The sequence below is a fragment of the Macaca fascicularis genome, chromosome 16 (genome assembly GCF_037993035.2).
Source record: "Macaca fascicularis isolate 582-1 chromosome 16, T2T-MFA8v1.1".
Lineage (NCBI taxonomy): Eukaryota > Metazoa > Chordata > Mammalia > Primates > Cercopithecidae > Macaca > Macaca fascicularis.
Window position 1 is genome coordinate 15962543 of NC_088390.1, and position 17642 is coordinate 15980184.

The window sequence follows — 17642 nt, forward strand, 5'->3', positions numbered from 1 at the left end:
TCTCCTGACCTCGTGATCTGCCCGCCTGGGCCTCCCAAAGTGCTGGGATTCTAGGCGTGAGCCACCACGCCCAGCCAGGTCTTTCCTCATTTTTAAGTTGGGTTGTTTGTTTTTGTGGCTATCTATTAAATTTTCTATCTGGCTTTCGATTCTGCCATTTACAGAGCACTGTACCTCAGGTATTATGGGAAGCCCTTAACACACACAATCTCATTTTATCCTTACAACAGCCTTGAAACATAGATACAATAAAAATTCACATTTTACAGATGAGGTATCAAAGCACAGATAGGTTAAACTACATGCCCAAGGTCACATGGCTAGTAAGTGTCCGAGAGGGTCCTCAGATCAGACCTATCTGATCCTAGGCGGGTCATAATGTAGAAACCGTGACCGCATCTCACCACTGTGCACATTGATAGGAAGGCTGGGGCAGGGCCCTGTGGCAAGCCACAAGAGTCTCTTCTCTACAATCCAGTGTGCTGGGAAGACAACAGGTTGGAGGGTAGGATCCTGGGATCTGCTGATCTCAGTGCTGCTCCAACTAGCTGGGGAGCTTCTGGCATAGTCGTCTCGTGGCGCGTGGCCTTAGTGACAGCATTGAGTCAAGGGATGAGAAGATGTTTTGAAAAATTAGTGTGTCAGAAAGGAAGTACTGCTAGGAGTCCCAAGGCTGGTGCATACATCATGCCTGCATCTTCCCCCATCTCAGAACCCAGAGCCTGTCTCCTGGCTGGGGGCTGACAGAGGGTCCTGGCTGGCCAAAGTCTTGCTTTCTGGTGTCTCAAACACCCACAGGGTTGGAGCAGAGAGGATGGGGAGCCCGGTGCTGGCCTCCTGGTTGGGACTGGCCTCTGCTGTTCAGGGGTCTTCAGGAGGCAGAGGGATGGGGTGGAGGGGTTATGTGGATATAGGGAGTTGATGCTTCCAGGCCCCACTTTGCCATGGTAACCCATGAGACCACAGGCAAGTTAAGCTCCAGGACATCTGATTAGCAGCAATTCTTTCCCTTCCCTGGATCCCTCTCCGCTTTGCCCCGTCTCACTCCACATGAGTGCAACCCTTATCGCACCTCAGGAGAACACCTGTCTGCCTTGGAGGAGGCTCAACCTGAATCTGAGCCTGTCTGCTCGCTGAGTCCAAACTCTGAGTCCAAACTAATGTTTAACCAGGAAGTACATTTCAGTTAGGAAGACTCTTTACTTCACTGAAGATGTGGACATCGAAGTTCAGGGAGGGGAGAGAGATTTGCCAGACTTGACTGTTCTGCCATCTAGTGGTAGGATAAGAGGATTAGCTAGTGTCCCTTTCAGCGGTGGCTGCCCTGGAGAGAACAGCAATTTTTTGGAGGATAAAAGAGGGAAGAGTGGTTTGGTAAATGCACCGTCATTATTTTAAGGCAGAACGCATGGCAGTACACTGTCAGTTGCTTGAAATATCTAACCAATTGTTGGACAAAAAGCAGTATAATGTTGGCACTTGTGAGAACGCTATAAGTTTTCTCTAAGGGGTCACCTTCAAATGCCATCAGAAGCGGGACTTTGGAAATGTTTGGAATTTCCAAACATTTGGAATTCATATCCTCATAAGTCACTGGTTCTTGCTAACTTATGTTGATGCATCACAGTAGAGGTGGATTCTAACAATTCACTCTAGGCCAGGCGTGGTAATTCACACCTGTAATCCTAGCAGTCTGGGAGGCCAAAGTGGGAGGATAACGTGACCCCGGGAGTTTGAGACCAGCCTGAGCAACATAGTGAGACCTCCTCTGTACTATTAAATAAAATTAGCTTGACATGGTGGCATGCACCTGTAGTCCCAGCTACTCAGAAACCTGGGTGCTTGAGCCCAGGAGTTCAAGGTTGTGGTGAGCTGTGATTGCGCCACTGCACTCCAGCTGGGGCGACAGTGAGGGACCATGTCTTAAAAAAAAATTAATTCTAGAGATGTGCTTTCTCTGATTTGATTTATTTGGGGGAAACGAGTAGCTCTGAAACTAAAAAACAGTTACAGTGAGGACTCTAGAAATTCCGAAAATGATTACCGAGATTGTCCTACTGTTTCCATTTATTGGGAGCTGTATTCCTGAAATGGATGCAATACGGAGATGTAGTGGAGAAGGGAAGCTGGGAGAGGGGGAAAGAGAAAGAGCTCAGGCTCCTCCAGAAATAATATTAATAATAATATTATCCTTCAGAGATGATAATAAAAACAGTAAGAATGACAGCTAACTATCAGTCAGGAGAGGTTAGGTTTTGTTATGACGCTATCCAAGATAAACGATGCTGACCGACACTGGTCAAAGTGGTGAGGACAGGTTTTATTCAGCAATACTATGGCAGCAAGGAATAGAGACCAGTGTGGATTGAACTCAACTTCTCCAAAACAAAAGGCTGGAAACTTTTAATCGTGGGGTGTGCTCAGGGAAAGCTACTAAAGGTGTGAATGGGGTTAGGCCATGTCAGGCTACCTGGGTTTGTTGGCTGCTGTCTATCTGAAGGACACACACACTTCTCATGTCTTCGTGACCGGGGCAGTGGTGCAGGTTGAAGTGAGGTACCCACAATTAGGCCCTCAGCCTCCCCTAGAGACTACGAGAGACAGAATTATCCCCCTGAAGCCTCGCATTTTAAAGAGAAGACTCTCAGGTCCTGGAGGAAACAGTTTTGGGTGGTAGTTTTACATCCCAAAGAGCAGAGAAAGGCTTTATAATTGCAAGCTTTCTAGAGTGACGGCTCTACAGGCAGTTGAGGGGTGGTGGTGTAGAGCTCTTGTTGCCTATTTCTTGGTACTGGCTAGATCAAACAGTCAATTCTCCTGGCAGCCTTGAGCTTTCTCAGGAAGGCCTTTCTTTTAATTAAAAAAAATTTTGTTTGAGACAAGGTCTCACTCTGTTACCCAGCCTGAAGTGCAGTGGCATGATCATAGCTCACTGAAACCTTGACCTCCTGGGCTCAAGTGATCCTCCCTCCTCAGTCTCCCAAGTAGCTGAGACTAAAGGTGTGCATCACCACATCCGTCTAATTAAATATTTTTGGGTAGAGATAGGCTCTCCCTAGGTTGCCCAGGCTGGTCTTGAACTCCTGGGCTCAATGGCTCCTCCCATCTCGGCCTCACAAAGTGCTGGAATTAGAGGTGTGAGCCACCATGCCCGGCCATAGGCAGGCCTTTAGCTGGGGTTAGGGTCATCCTAGAGACAGGGCCTTATGCTTCTAGAAGCCATGCTAGAGTTCAGTCGTCTATTAGGGCAGACGTTAGGATGGAGCCATTATATGCTGGGAGTTCCGCAGTTTTTGTTTGTTTCAGGGAAAACTTTTTAAAATTGTTACAAAATATACATGTCATAAAATTGATCATTTTAACCATTTTTAAACGCACAGTTCAGTGGCATTAAATGCATTCACATTGTTGGGCAACCAACACCATCCTCCACCTTCAGAATGTTTTCATCTTCTCCAACTGAAACTACCCCTCAAATAATAACTCCCCATTCCTCTCTCCTGCCAGCTCCTGGTAAACAACATTTTATTTTTTGTTTTTATGAATTTCATTCCTCTATCTACCTTGTCTAAGTGGAATTACACAATATTTATCCTTTTGCAACTGGTTTATTGAACTCAGAATAATGTCCTCAAGTTTCATCCTTGTAGCACTTTCTTCAGTAGGCTAAGATTCCGCTGTATGGGCTGGGCTCACGCCTGTAATCCCAGCACTTTGGGAGGCTGAGGTGGGCGAACTGCCTGTGGTCAGGAGTTTGAGACCAACCTGGCCAACATGGTGAAACCCCATCTCTATTAAAAATACAAAAATTAGCCAGATGTGGTGGCAGGTGCCTGTAGTCTCAGCTACTCAGGAGGCTGAGGCAGGAGAATTGCTTGAAACCGGAAGGTGGAGATTGTGCCACTGCAAGGAGATGTGACAGTTTCAGATTTGACCATGTTGGGATGATTCACCAAAGTGACTGGTTGTAGAGAACCAATCTCAAGACTGCAGGGGGCCGGGCGCGGTGGCTCAAGCCTGTAATCCCAGCACTTTGGGAGGCCGAGGCGGGCGGATCACGAGGTCAGGAGATCGAGACCATCCTGGCTAACACGGTGAAACCCCGTCTCTACTAAAAATACAAAAAAAAAAAACTAGCCGGGCGCGGTGGCGGGCGCCTGTAGTCCCAGCTACTCGGGAGGCTGAGGCAGGAGAATGGCGTAAACCCGGGAGGCGGAGCTTGCAGTGAGCTGAGATCCGGCCACTGCACTCCAGCCTGGGTGACAGAGCAAGACTCCGTCTCAAAAAAAAAAAAAAAAAAATTCTGCAGGGAACCCACACCGGAAGATTAGATGATAAAAATGGCCAACAAGGTAATGAGTAGAGGGACAGTGTTATAAGGAAATACAGACTAGGTAGAATAACAGAGTAGGAAAAGGTACAGAATTAGAGCAGAGAACAAACTCTCATCACTCTAAGCTTTGATTAGTGGGGTTAGGGTCATCCTAGAGACAGGGCCTTATGCTTCTAGAAGCCATGCTAGAGTTCAGTCGTCTATTAGTGTAGAAGTTAGGATGGAACCATTATATGCTAGGAGTTCTGCAGTTTTTGTTTGAAACCTTAATGAGCATCTTGCCTTTCAGTTGCTTTCCTGATTCATTTGTGCATTGCACACTGCTATAAAACTATTCTTTCTAGAGTACCAATTTCATTCCCAGGCACAGGGGATCATGCCTGTAATCCCAGCTACTTGGGAGGCCAAGGCAGGAGGATCGTTTGAGGCCAGGGATTAAAGACCAGTGTTGGTAACATAATGAGACTCTGTCTTAAAAAAAAAAAAGTGAAAAAAAAAGTTGCCATGTCTTTAGCTAAAACTTAAAGATTTTTAGGATAAAGAGTACTATATGTTGCACAAAGAAACAGTCATGGCTGGGCGCAGTGGCTCATGCCTGTAATGCCAGCATTTTGGGAGGCTAAGGCGAGTGGATCACCTGAGGTTAGGAGTTTGAGACCATCCTGGCCAACATGGTGAAACCCTGTCTCTACTAAAAAATACAAAAATTAGCCAGGCATGGTGGCACGCTCCTGTAGTCCCAGCTACTCGGGAGGCTGAGGCAGGAGAATCACTTGAATCCGAGAGGTGGGGTTTGCAGTGAGCCGAGATTGCACCACTGCATTCCAGCCTGGGCAACAGAGTGAGACTCCATCAAAAAAAAGAAAAAAGAAAGAAAGAAGGAGTCATAATACTTGAGTAGACATCTCTCCAAGGCATACAAATGGCCAAGAAACACATGAAAAGATGCCCAACATCATTAGTCATTAGAGAAAATGCAAATCAAAACCACAATGAGGAACCATTTCACACCCACAAGGATGGCTATAATAATTTTTTTTTAAACAGTGCGAAATAACAAGTGTTGGCAAGGTTGTTGAGAAATTGGAACCAAAAATGCATTGCTGGTGAGAATGTAAAATGGTGCAGCCACTGTGGAAATCGGTTTGGCATTTCCCCAGTAAGTTAAGCATAGTTATATGTCCCAGCAATTCTACTTGTAGGTATGTACCCAACAGAATTGAAAACACGTATCCAAACTAATTTTTTTTTTTTTTTAGGTAGAATCTCGCTCTGTCTACCAGGCTGGAGTACAGTGGCATGATCACTGTTCACTGCAGTCTTGAACTCCTAGTCTTCTTCTTTTTTTTTTTTTTGAGATGGGGTTTTGCTCTTGTTGCCCAGACTGGAGTGCAATGGCGCAATCTCAGCTCACTACAACCTCCGCCTCCTGGGTTCAAGCTATTCTCCTGCCTCAGCCCCCAAGTAGCCTGGGTTTACAGGCATGCACCACCACTCCCGGCTAATTTTGTATTTTTAGTAGAGATGGGGTTTCTCCATGTTGGTCAGGCTGGTCTCCAACTCCCGACCTCAGGTGATCTGCCCACCTTGGCCTCCCAAAGTGCTGGGATTACAGGTGGGACCTCCTAGTCTTAAGCTATCCTTCCATCTCAGTCTCCCAAGTACTTGGGACTACAGACAGATGCCACCCTGCCTGGACAATTAATTTTTTTTTTTTTTTTTTGTAGATACAAGATCTTGCTATATTGCCAGGACTGGTCTCAAACTCCTGGGCTCAAGCAATCCTCCTGCCTCAGCCTCCTAGAGTACTGAGATTACAGACATGAGCCACCATGCCCAGCCTGAACAAAAATTTGAATGTGAATTTTCATAGCAACGTTATTCATGATAGCCAAAAGGTGGAAAAACCCAAATGCTCACAAACTGATGGATAGATATAAGTAAAACATGGCATGTTCATACAATGGAATATTACTCAACAATAAAAAGGAATGAAGTGCTGATACATGTCACAACATGGATGAAGCTAAAAAATGTGCTAAGAGAATTAAGCTGGTCACAAAAAGCTACATATAATATGATTCCATTTATATGAGATTCCCAGAATAGGTAAATCCATAGCGACAGAAAGCAGATTAGTGGTTGCCAGGGTCTGGGGGAGGGGAGACTAGGTAGTGACTCTCTAGTGTGTATGAGGCTTCTTTATGGGGTAATGAAAATGCTGTGGAACTAGGTAGTGGCAATGGTTGTTCAATATTGTGACTACACCAAAAACCACTTCATGGTATACCATTAAAATGGTTAAAGTGGTGCATTTTATGGTAGATGTATATAAAAACACACACACACACACACACACACACACACAAAGAAACAGTCATAACAGGTTTTTTTGGGCAGTTGTCACCCGATAGATGATATCAGAAGAAATTAACATCACAGTATGATGGAAACTGGGACAGTTTCCTATTCTGGTTGATTGATTTCTGAGCACAGTTTTGATTACAAAACATTTCAAACATACAGAAACCTACAGAAAATAAGACACCCACACATCTGTCACATAGATGTAGCAGAGGTTAACACTCTGTCAGATTTGTTTTTGGTTAAAAAAATCGAACATTACAAATACAAGTTTAACCTGACACAGATACACACACATATAATAGATGCTAACAGCAGGATTATTTATCATAGTAAACTAAACAGTTGGCGACAAGCTAAGCAACCACTGGTAGGAGACGGGAATCTGTGATCCAAGTTGTTAAATAGGTTTCCTTAAGTGGGGGTGACAAGAAGCTGTGATGGTGAAATCACCGAGGGACTTTTATCTCTGGTTGGTTTGTTTGTTTGTTTGTTTTGAGACAGAGTCTTACTGTCACCCAGGCTGGAGTGCAGTGGCGTGATCTCGGCTCACTGCAACCTCTGCCTCTTGGTTTCAAGCTATTCTCCTGCCTCAGCCTCCTGAGTAGCTGGGATTACAGGTGCCCGCCACCACTCCTGGCTAATTTTTTGTATTTTTAGTAGAGATGGGGTTTCACCATGTTGTCCAGACTGTTCTCGAACTCCTGACCTTTGGTAATCTGCCTGCCTCAGCCTCCCAAAGTGCTGGGATTACAGGCGTGAGCCACCATGCCCGGCCTGTCACTGTTTTGCTTTAAAAATTTCAATGATCATCCTTGACTACAAACTCCCACTTGTGTTGGTTTTCTAGGGCTGCAGTAACAAAGTACCATAAACTGGGTGACTTAAAACAATAGAAATTTCTTCTCCCACCGTTTGGAAGCCAGAAGTCTGAAATCGAGGTATCAGCAGGGTTGGTTCTTCTGAAGGCTCCAAGGGAGAGGCTGCTTCATGCCTCCCTTCCAGCTTCTTGGGCTGCTAGCAACCCTTGGTGTGCCCAGGCTTGCTCCCCGGTCTTTGATCTCTGCTTCCATCCTTGCCTGGCCTTCTTTCTGCATGTCTTCATAGGGTGTTCTCATCTCTGTGCGTCTCTGTCCAAGTTCCCCTCATCTTACATGAACACTAGCCATTGGATTAGAGCCCACCCTAATTCAGCAAGACCTCATCTTAACTAGATTACGTCTCAAAGACCTGATTTCCAAGTAAGATCTGATTCACAGGTAAGGGGATCAGGACTGCAACATCATGTATCTTTTTGGGAGGACACAATTCAACCCACAGCAATCAGGTACAAACAGAAACAATAAAGATACTTCTGCGGATTAAATGTTAAAAAAGTCATTAGAAAATAGAGAGAAAAGAGAATGCAAGCAAAGCCAATTCAAAGAAAGAAATAAAAACGGAGAGGAGATGCAACGGGGAGATGTCGGTCACAGGGTGCAAACTGAGTCACAAAAGGAACCAGCTCTGGATCTCAGGTACAGCAAGGGCAGTGAGGGGTGTGTTCCTTAATTGGATTCTGGTAATCATGATACAATGTATATTGATCATCACATTGTACACTTTGAATATATACAATCTTCATTTGACAATGAAATATTTTAAAATTAAAAAATTAAAAAAAACAAGGCACATTCTGGACACTAAAATCCTGTTCCAGTAGGTACCATTCTTCCTGAATCCAGCTTCTTGATTATCCAGGAACGCCAGGATCACAAGGTAGATTTTCCCGCAAATTTCTGTTTTCTGTTAAACTGACATGTGCCGTTTAAAGTTTCTCAAACTAGTCCTTCCTTGCTGGAAAGTCTCTTGTGCTTAAAACACTGGGAGGAGAGGAGCTATGGGAAATGAGAAAGGGGAGGGGACAATATATTAATGGTGAGACAGTTCTCTCTACATTGGGTGGACTATCAAGTGACGTCATCCCCTAGGCAGGTGGGAAGGACGGGAGTAGAGCCTAGAAGAGGCCACAGGACAAACACTGGGAGCTGCCTGCAGAGAACTGAGGACCGAAGCAGCCGTAAACGCTGAGTTCTGCAAGGGAGCGACCACAGAGTGAAAAGCGCAGAGGGTGCACCACGAAATCCTCAGGAGAACCTCGGAAAGGGGAACAGGGAAGAACTGACGTGAAGATGCCATACAAGGGGTGGGGATCAGAACTGGGCAGGTCTCCAAAGTGAGTGAAGGCAGGAGTGTCAGGGGAAGGGAAGTCCACACCGCATCCTACACACACGATGTCAACAAAGTCAGAGGGGAGGTGAGGAGGCAAAAACCCTAAAATGCCACTGGCTTCATCGGGAAGTTGGTGTTGATTAGAAGAGAGTACTTGGGTGGACTGAAGGAATTAGTGTTGAAAAGTAGAAAGAACTCCTATAATTTGATAAAGACTCTCTGCTTGACCAAACTTTAGTCAGGCTCCTGAACCTTGTCCCGGGCTCATCTGTGTGCTTCCTTGTAAATCTAGTTTTAGCAAAGAACCCGGTCAAGTCAGTTTAGCCAGTGCTGCCGGCCTCTATGCTCTGATCACCTGGATGTCTGATCAGATTCCTCACTCTGCACCATCTCCCAGGTAATGTTGGGTCACCCTGGCCTGTCTTTGCAAGAGTCCCGTTAGGTGCGGTTAGCCAGAATTCTCATTACCTGTAATGTTTCCTTTTAGTAATTTTCCACCCACTGACTGCCACCGTGCTCCTTGGTTATAAACTCCCGCTTGCCCAGGCAGTATTCAGAGTTGAGCCCAATCTCTCTCTCTCACCCACTCCAAGACCCCATCGAGTAGTCCCTATGCTCATCCAGATGGTCCTGAATAAAGTCTTCCTTACTGTGCGTTAACAAGTGTCATTGAATTATTTTTCCTTAACAAATTCAATATGAAAAAGACGACTCAATAGAAAGATGGGCAAAGTATATAAAACAACACCTACAATAGACTGCTTTACAGAAGTTACAGTGAATAAACAGGAGCTATAGGAATCCACATGGATAAATCTGAAAAAGACAAGATAGGACAAATTGCAGAAAGAAATGTACAATCTGGTACTTAAAATGTTTTAATTTTCATTTTTTACTTAGGTGAAATTTCACATATTATATGTATATACATACACATGTAGTAAAAGTATAAATACATTTTTAAAAATGGTTATACATACAGTAGAAGACAAGGGAATGAGATTCAGGAGAGGTTCACAGGGGATTTTAATTGTATCTACCATGTTTCAAAAACATTTGACATTTTATTAAGGATATTAGACATCATAAAATAAGCCAGCCTGCTATTGTTGGTATCTAATGAAAATCTCTTTCTTGGTCAGGCACAATGGCTCATGCCTATAATCCCAGCACTTTGGGAGGCCGAGGGGGGCCGATCACTTGAGGCCAGGAGTTGGAGACCAGCCTGGCCAACATGACGAAACCCTGTCTCTACTAAAAATACAAAACTTAGCCAGGCAGCCGGGCATGGTGGTGCAGGCCTGTAAATCCCAGCTACTTGGAAGGCTGAGGGACAAGAATCGCTCGAACCTGGGAGGCAGACGTTGCGGTGAGCTGATATTGCACCACTGCACTTCAGCCTGGGCAGCAGAGAGAGACTCTGTCTCAAACAACAAACAAACAAACTAAAGAACTCTGTGCCGTGCCCCTTGAGCATTGCGTTGCTGCATTGCACCCCACCGACTCCACTATGTTGAAGAAATTCGACAAGAAGGACGAAGAGTCGGGTGGAGGCTCCAACCCATTCGAGCACCTTGAGAAGAGTGCCGTACTCCAGGAGGCCGGTGTATTTAATGAAACTCCCATCAACCCTTGGAAATGTGTCCACATCCTCACCAAGATTCTTTATCCTATAAACCAGGGGGAGCACCTGGGGACCACGGAAGCGACCGAGGCCTTCTTTGCCATGACCAAGCTCTTTCAGTCCAATGATCCCACACTCCATCGGATGTGCTACTTGACCATCAAGGAGATGTCTTGCATCACAGAGGATGTCATCATTGTCGCCAGCAGCCTAACAAAATACATGACTGGGAAAGAGGACAACGACCGGGGCCCCGCTGTGTGAGGCCTCTGCCAGATCACTGATAGCACCATGCTGCAGGCTATTGAGTGCTACATGAAACAAGCCATTGTGGACAAGGTGCCCAGTGTCTCCAGCTCTGCCCTCATGTCTTCCCTGCACCTGCTGAAGTGCAGCTTTGATGTGGTCAAGCACTGGGTGAATGAGGCTCAGGAGGCGGCATCCGGTGATAAGATCATGGTCCAGTACCACGCCCTAGGGCTCCTGTACCGTGTGCGTAAGAATGACCACCTGGCCATCAATAAGATGATCATCAAGGTCACCTGGCACGGCCTTAAGTCTCCCTTTGCCTACTGCATGATGATCTGGGTGGCCAGCAAGCAGCTGGAAGAGGAGGATGGCAGCCGTGACAGCCCACTGTTTGACTTCATCGACAGCTGCTTGAGAAACAAGCACAAGATGGTGGTGTACAAAGCCGCCTTGGTCACTGTCAATCTGCCAGGCTGCAGTGCCAAAGAGCTGCCCCTTGCTGTGTCAGTGCTCCAGTTTTTCTGCAGCTCACCCAAGGCTGCTCTCCACTATGCTGCTGTTCCCACCCTCAGTAAGGTTGCCATGAAGCATCTGTCAGCTGTGACAGCTTGTAATCTGGATCTGGAGAACCTGGTCACAGACTGAAACCGCAGCCGTGCCATGCTGGCCATCACCACCCTCCTTAAGGGGGCAGCGACAGCAGCATCGACCACCTCATGAAGCAGTTCTCCTCCTTCATGTCAGAGATCTTGGATGAATTCAAGGTGGTTGTTGTCCAGGCTATCAGTGCCCTGTGTCAGAAGTATCCTCACAAACATGCCATCCTCATGAACTTCCTGTTCACCATGCTGTGGGAAGAGGGTGGTTTTGAGTACAAGCACACCACCGTGGACTGCATCATCAGCATCATTGAGGAGAACTCAGACAGCAAGGAGACAGGGCTGTCACATCTGTGCGAGTTCATCGAGGACTGCGAGTTCATAGTGCTGGCCACCCGTATTCTACATCTCCTGGGCCAGGAGGGGTCCAAGACCACCAATCCCTCAAAGTACATCCACTTCATCTATAAGCGAGTGGTTTTGGAGCATGAGGAGGTCTGGGCAGGTGCTGTGAGGGCTCTGGCCAAGATTGGAGCCCAGAATGAAGAGATGTTACCCAGTATCTTGGTGTTGCTGAAGAGGTGTGTGATGGATGATGGCAATGAAGTAAGGGACCGAGCCACATTCTACCTAAATGTCCTGGAGCAGAAGTAGAAAGCCCTCAATGCAGGCTATATCCTAAATGGTCTGACTGTGTCCATCCTGGTCTGGAGAGGGCTCTGCAGCAGTACACTCTAGAACCATCAGAAAAACCTTTTGACCTCAAGTCTGTGCCCCTGGCCATGGCACCCACGGCAGAGCAGAGAACAGAAAGTACTCCCATCACAGATGTCAAACAGCCTGAGAAAGTGGCAGCTACCAGGCAGGAGATCTTTCAGGAGCAGTTGGTGGCGGTGCCAGAGTTCCAGGGACTTGGGCCCTTCTTCAAGTCCTCACCTGAGCCCGTGGCCCTCACTGAGTCAGAGACGGGGGTATGTCATCGGCTGCACCAAACAAACCTTCACCAACTACATGGTGTTTCAGTTTGACTGCACAAACACAGTCAATGACCAGACCTTGGAGAATGTCACAGTGCAGATGGAGCCCACTGAGGCCTATGAGGTGCTCTGTTACGTGCCTACCCAGAGCCTGCCCTACAACCAGCCTGGGACCTGCTACACACTGGTGGCACTGCCCAAAGAAGATGCCACAACCTGCACATTCAGCTGCATGATGAAGCTCACTGTCAAGGACTGTGATCCCACCACTGGGGAGACGGATGATGAAGGCTATGAGGATGAGTATGTGCTGGAAGATCTGGAAGTTACTGTAGCTGATCACATTCAAAAGTCAGGAAACTGAACTTTGAAGCAGCCTGGGATGAGGTAAGGGATGAATTTGAGAAGGAAGAAACATTCAGCTTGTCTACCATCAAGGCACTTGAAGAGGCTGTGGGTAATATTATGAAGTTCTTGGGAATGAACCCTTGTGAGGGGTCAAAGTGCCGGGTAACAAGAACACCCACATGTTGCTCCTGGCTGGTGTGTTCCGGGGTGGTCATGACATCCTAGTGCACTCTCGGCTGCCGCTTTTGGACACAGTGACAATGCAGTTGACACCCAGAAGTTTGGAGGAGCTGCCAGTAGACATCATCTTGGCATCTGTGGGCTAAGGAGCCAGCCTGCATAGGACCTTATACCCTTCCCCAACACTATCTGGAAGTTGTGCCTTCCTCATGAAACCAGCAGAAACCCTTTCCCAAGCTTCTGTATTCAAAAACAGTTAGGAATCATTGCATGCATATATATATATTTTATTCTGCATGCATCTATATATATTTTATTCTGCCCCCTACCCGGGACTACTTGGGGGTGACTTTTTTTTTAAAAAAAATAGGGGATAATTTTAGCTTGTCCTAAATCCTGCTATCCTCCCTTCCAGGAAAGTGACATCATGAATAAAACATTCTCAACTCCTCTTGAATTTATCCCCCAAGAAGCCATCTTATCCCTATAATAAATCAACATGTATTTATTGGAAAAAAAAAAAAAATTCCTGGCCAGGTGTGGTGGCTCACGCCTGTAATCCCAGCACTTTGGGAGGCCGAGGTGGGCGGATCACAAGGTCAGGAGATCGAGACCATCCTGGCTAACACGGTGAAACTGTCTCTACTAAAACTACAAAAAATCAGCCGGGCGTGGTGGCGGGCGCCTGTGGTCCCAGCTACTCGGGAGGCTGAAGCAGGAGAATGGTGTGAACTGCGGGGGGCAGCTCTTACAAGTTTAAATATCTGAAACATGAAAACCTGCAAATATCTACAGTAAGCCGAGATTGTGCCACTGCACTCCAGCCTGGGTGACAGAGCGTTTCTCCGTTTCAAGAAAAAAGAAAAAGAAAAAAAAAATCCCTTTCTTACAGGCATAAAACTGGTAAAGCAGGGCTGGTGAGAGGCTACCTCCCAGCCCTGCCAGGAAATCCAAATACTTGCAATCCCATTTCTTGGTGTTTCTTAGAGTCAGTCCAAGGTCATCACATGTACTTCACCACCCCACCCCCTGCCATATACATTGAAATTAACAAAAAAGTTTTCATTTTGTTAATAAAGCCATGATTTTGAGTTTAAAAGTGAAAATTAGGCCAGGTGCAGTGGCTCGCACCTGTAATCCTAGCACTTTGGGAGACCAAGGCAGGAGAATCGCTTGAGCCCAGGAGTTCGAGACCAGCTTGGGCAACATGGCAAGACCCGGTATCTACAAAAAATACCAAAATTAGCCAGGCATGGTCGTGTGTGTTTGTAGTCTCGGCTGCTTGGGAGGCTAAGGTGGGAGGATCACTTGAGCCTGGGGAGTTTGAGGCTGCAGTGAGCTGTGATTGTGTCACTGAACTCCAGCCTGGGCAAAAGAGCAAGACTCTGTCTCAAAAAAAAAAAAAAAAAAAAAAAAAAGTGAAAATTGTATTTTTTCTCTTCTTGGGCACCTTCAGCTATAACAGAAGAGAGAAGAGCTGACTTCTGGAATTAACTGAATGTGACAGGTCCAGGTTTAGATGCGTCTGGGCAGGTGTGGGGCTGTGCAGAGGCACACTGTGTTTAAATTTGTCTTGTTACATCTGGCTGACAGCCTGGCCAAAGCTACAACATTCTTGCTCACACAGGTCAAAAGTGACTGCATTACAGTCTCATTGCAATTTCTGCAGCCCTGAGGGCAGGCTGGAATATCCACCAGGGATGTTAGAGAAACTAGAAGGTGCTTTGTTCCTGGGGCTGGACTTTTCTACTGGCGTTAATATTCACAAACTCTGGAAATGAGACTGAATCAAATTTCCACATCCAAATCAAGTTAATTGTACTCCCTATTCTCTCTTACAATTTATCAGCAGCAAGCATTAGAGCTGTCAAATCTTTATCCACTTGATGGAAAAGACCAACAAAGCTGCTCTTTTTGAACATTGCTGATTTTTATTTGCTTTTACTTTTTCTAGTCATAACAAGACATTTTCTCAGAACGTCTTATACTTGATCAAAAGACTTGTACTGACTTACAGATGTGCTTTTCTCTTAGATGAAGTGAGATTGGATAAACAGTGTACTACTCCATTTTCTTTCAATTCTCCAGCATGAAGCCATTGAAAAATATGAAAATTGCATTTTTTTTTTTAAGATGGAGTCTTGCTCTGTTGCCCAGGCTGGAGTGCAGTGGTGCTATCTCGGCTCACTGCAAGCTCTGCCTCCCAGGTTCACGCCATTCTCCTGCCTCAGCCTCCCGAGTAGCTGGGACTACAAGCGCCCGCCACCACGCCTGGCTAGTTTTTTGTATTTTTAGTAGAGATGGGATTTCACCGTGTTAGCCAGGATGGTCTCGATCTCTTGACCTCGTGATCCGCCTGCCTTGGCCTCCCAAAGTGCTCGGATTAGAGGTGTGAGCCACTGCACCTGGCTGAAAATTGCATTTTGAACATTCCCTTAATTTTCTTACAAGATTAACTATCTGAAACATGAAAAGCTGCAAGTATCTACATTCATTGTACATCATAAATATTTTGTTACCCTTCAAGCTGCCATTTCTATGATGTTCATAAGAGGAATTCTCAGAGGATAGAAAATGATTAGAAAGTTTAAGCCAAGTTCAACATGAAAATGATTTGGCTTATTTTCCTTTAAACCTCGTGGCACCCAGGATACAGCTTCATGCTCACCTTGTTATTGTTCCTCACAAACCCACTGGTCACTCTGCTTCCCGCTCATTTTCTAGAGGCTTTTGTTCACAAACCCCAAGCCTTAGCTTCATGCTCCATGAAGTCAATGTCCACTGGATGATCAGTTCCACTTGCCCTGCTGTTCTTTGAATCTCTCATCTCCACCCCCCCGCCCCACCCCCTCCACACACTGGCATCCCCATGCCTCACCAGCACCAGAACCTCTACCTCTAGAACATTCACCCTAGACATCTCTCACCACCACCAGTATGTCAGCTATTTGCTGGAGAACTCAGAATGTTCAAATCCTTTTACCCCTGGGAGAGCTCTGTCCTGAGTGCACATGTTCCTGTTGCCAGAAAAAAGAGTCCCAATCCAGACCCCAAGAGCAGGTTCTTGGATTTCACGTAGAAAAGAATTCAGAGGGAGTCACAGAGCACGGTCGGTGAAAGAAGCAAGTTTATTGGAAACTACTTTGTTACAGAGTACGGCATCCTCAGAAAGCAGGAGAAGGAATGCATCGTCCTTTGTTAGTGCTTCTGCTTGTAAGAAACTTCAAGGAGGCCAGGTGCAGTGGCTCATGCCTGTAATCCCAGCACTTTGGGAGACCAACACGGGTGGATCACCTGAGGTCAGGAGTTCAAGACCAGGCTGGGCAACATGGTAAAATTCCGTCTCTACTAAAAATACAACAATTTAGCCGGGCATGGTGGCGTGCTCCTGTAGTCCCAGTTACTCCGGAGGCTGAGGCAGTTGAATCGCTTGAACCTGGGAGGCGGAGGTTGCAGTAAGCCAAGGTCACGCGCCACTGCACTCCAGCCTGGGTGACTGAGCGAGACTCTGTCTCAAGAAAGAAAGAAAGAACGAAAGAAAGAAAGGAAAGAAAGGAAAGAAAGGAAGAAAGAAAGAAAGAGAGAGAAAAGAAAGAAAGAAACTACAAGGAGCTATGACTAAACTTGGAACGTGCCTATGTACTCACTAAAGGTAGGGACTATAGGCATTATCAATTTTACATGACCACTATAATCCTTCAGCCTAAGCCTGTTCATTGGCATTATCTCCAAGTAAAGAGTGCTGCATTCTGGCCAGGCGGGTTGGCTCAGGCCTGTAATCCCAGCACTTTGGGAGGCCGAGTCAGGCAGATCACGAGGTCAGGAAGTCGAAACACGGTGAAACCCCGTCTCTACTAAAAGTACAAAAAATTAGCTGGGCGTGGTGGCGCACACCTGTAGTCCCAGCTACTGGGGAGGCTGAGGCAGGAGAATCGCTGGAATCCAGGAGACAGAGGTTGTAGTGAGCTGAGATCGCACCACTGCACTCCAGTCTGGGTGACAGAGAAAGACTCTGCCTCAAAAAACAAATAAAAAAAGAGTGCTGCATTCTGAGGACATCTGGCAAGCTTGTCCAACCCATTTGATTTTGTTGTTGTGTTGTTCTGTTTTGTTTAGTTTCAGGCTTTTAGCAGCCTGAAGCCATGGTTTTTAGTTTCTGTCTCTGGTGATAAGTGGAAAATAAGAATGAGGAAGGGGCTTTACCGGCCCAATCAGAAACAGAAACTAAGAACCCATGACTGGGCCGGGACTAATGGCTCACGCCTAAAATCCCAGCGCTTTGGGAGGCCAAGGCGGGCAGATCATGAGGTCAGGAGATCGAGACCAGCCTGGCCAATATGGTGAAACCCATCTCTACCAAAAATACAAAAATCAGTCCTGAGACGGGATGGGTGCTGCCCAGAGTGGGTGACCAAGCCCTGACTGACAGCAGTGCCTCGGGAGTGACCACATCACCCACCAGAGTCCAGGGAGCCTGGCCTGAGAGCTGCCCAGCGCCCTGAGGACGCATCTGGAGCCCATCCCAGCTGACACTCCCCATGGGCCTTGCAGGATGTGACCTCCTGCCTCTGCCTGTGCCCTGGCCGCTGACCCTGCCTGTTCCCTTCTTCCCTCATCCTGCCCGATCCAGAGACTGTGACCCTACCTCTGACCACCCTGGCCCTTCTCTGACCCTTTTCCTGTCAGAGCCGAATGAGACCTCCCTCCCTGATCCATCCATACCCCTGCCTTGGCCACTTTCTTACGGGGCTGCCCAA

At 46.6% G+C, this 17642-nt stretch overlaps 1 pseudogene; it reads left to right on the forward strand.

The window, feature by feature from the left end:
• The first annotated feature begins 10415 nt into the window (after nt 1-10415).
• LOC102115679 (coatomer subunit gamma-1 pseudogene) lies at nt 10416-13046 on the forward strand (annotated as a pseudogene).
• Nucleotides 13047-17642: the final 4596 nt, after the last annotated feature.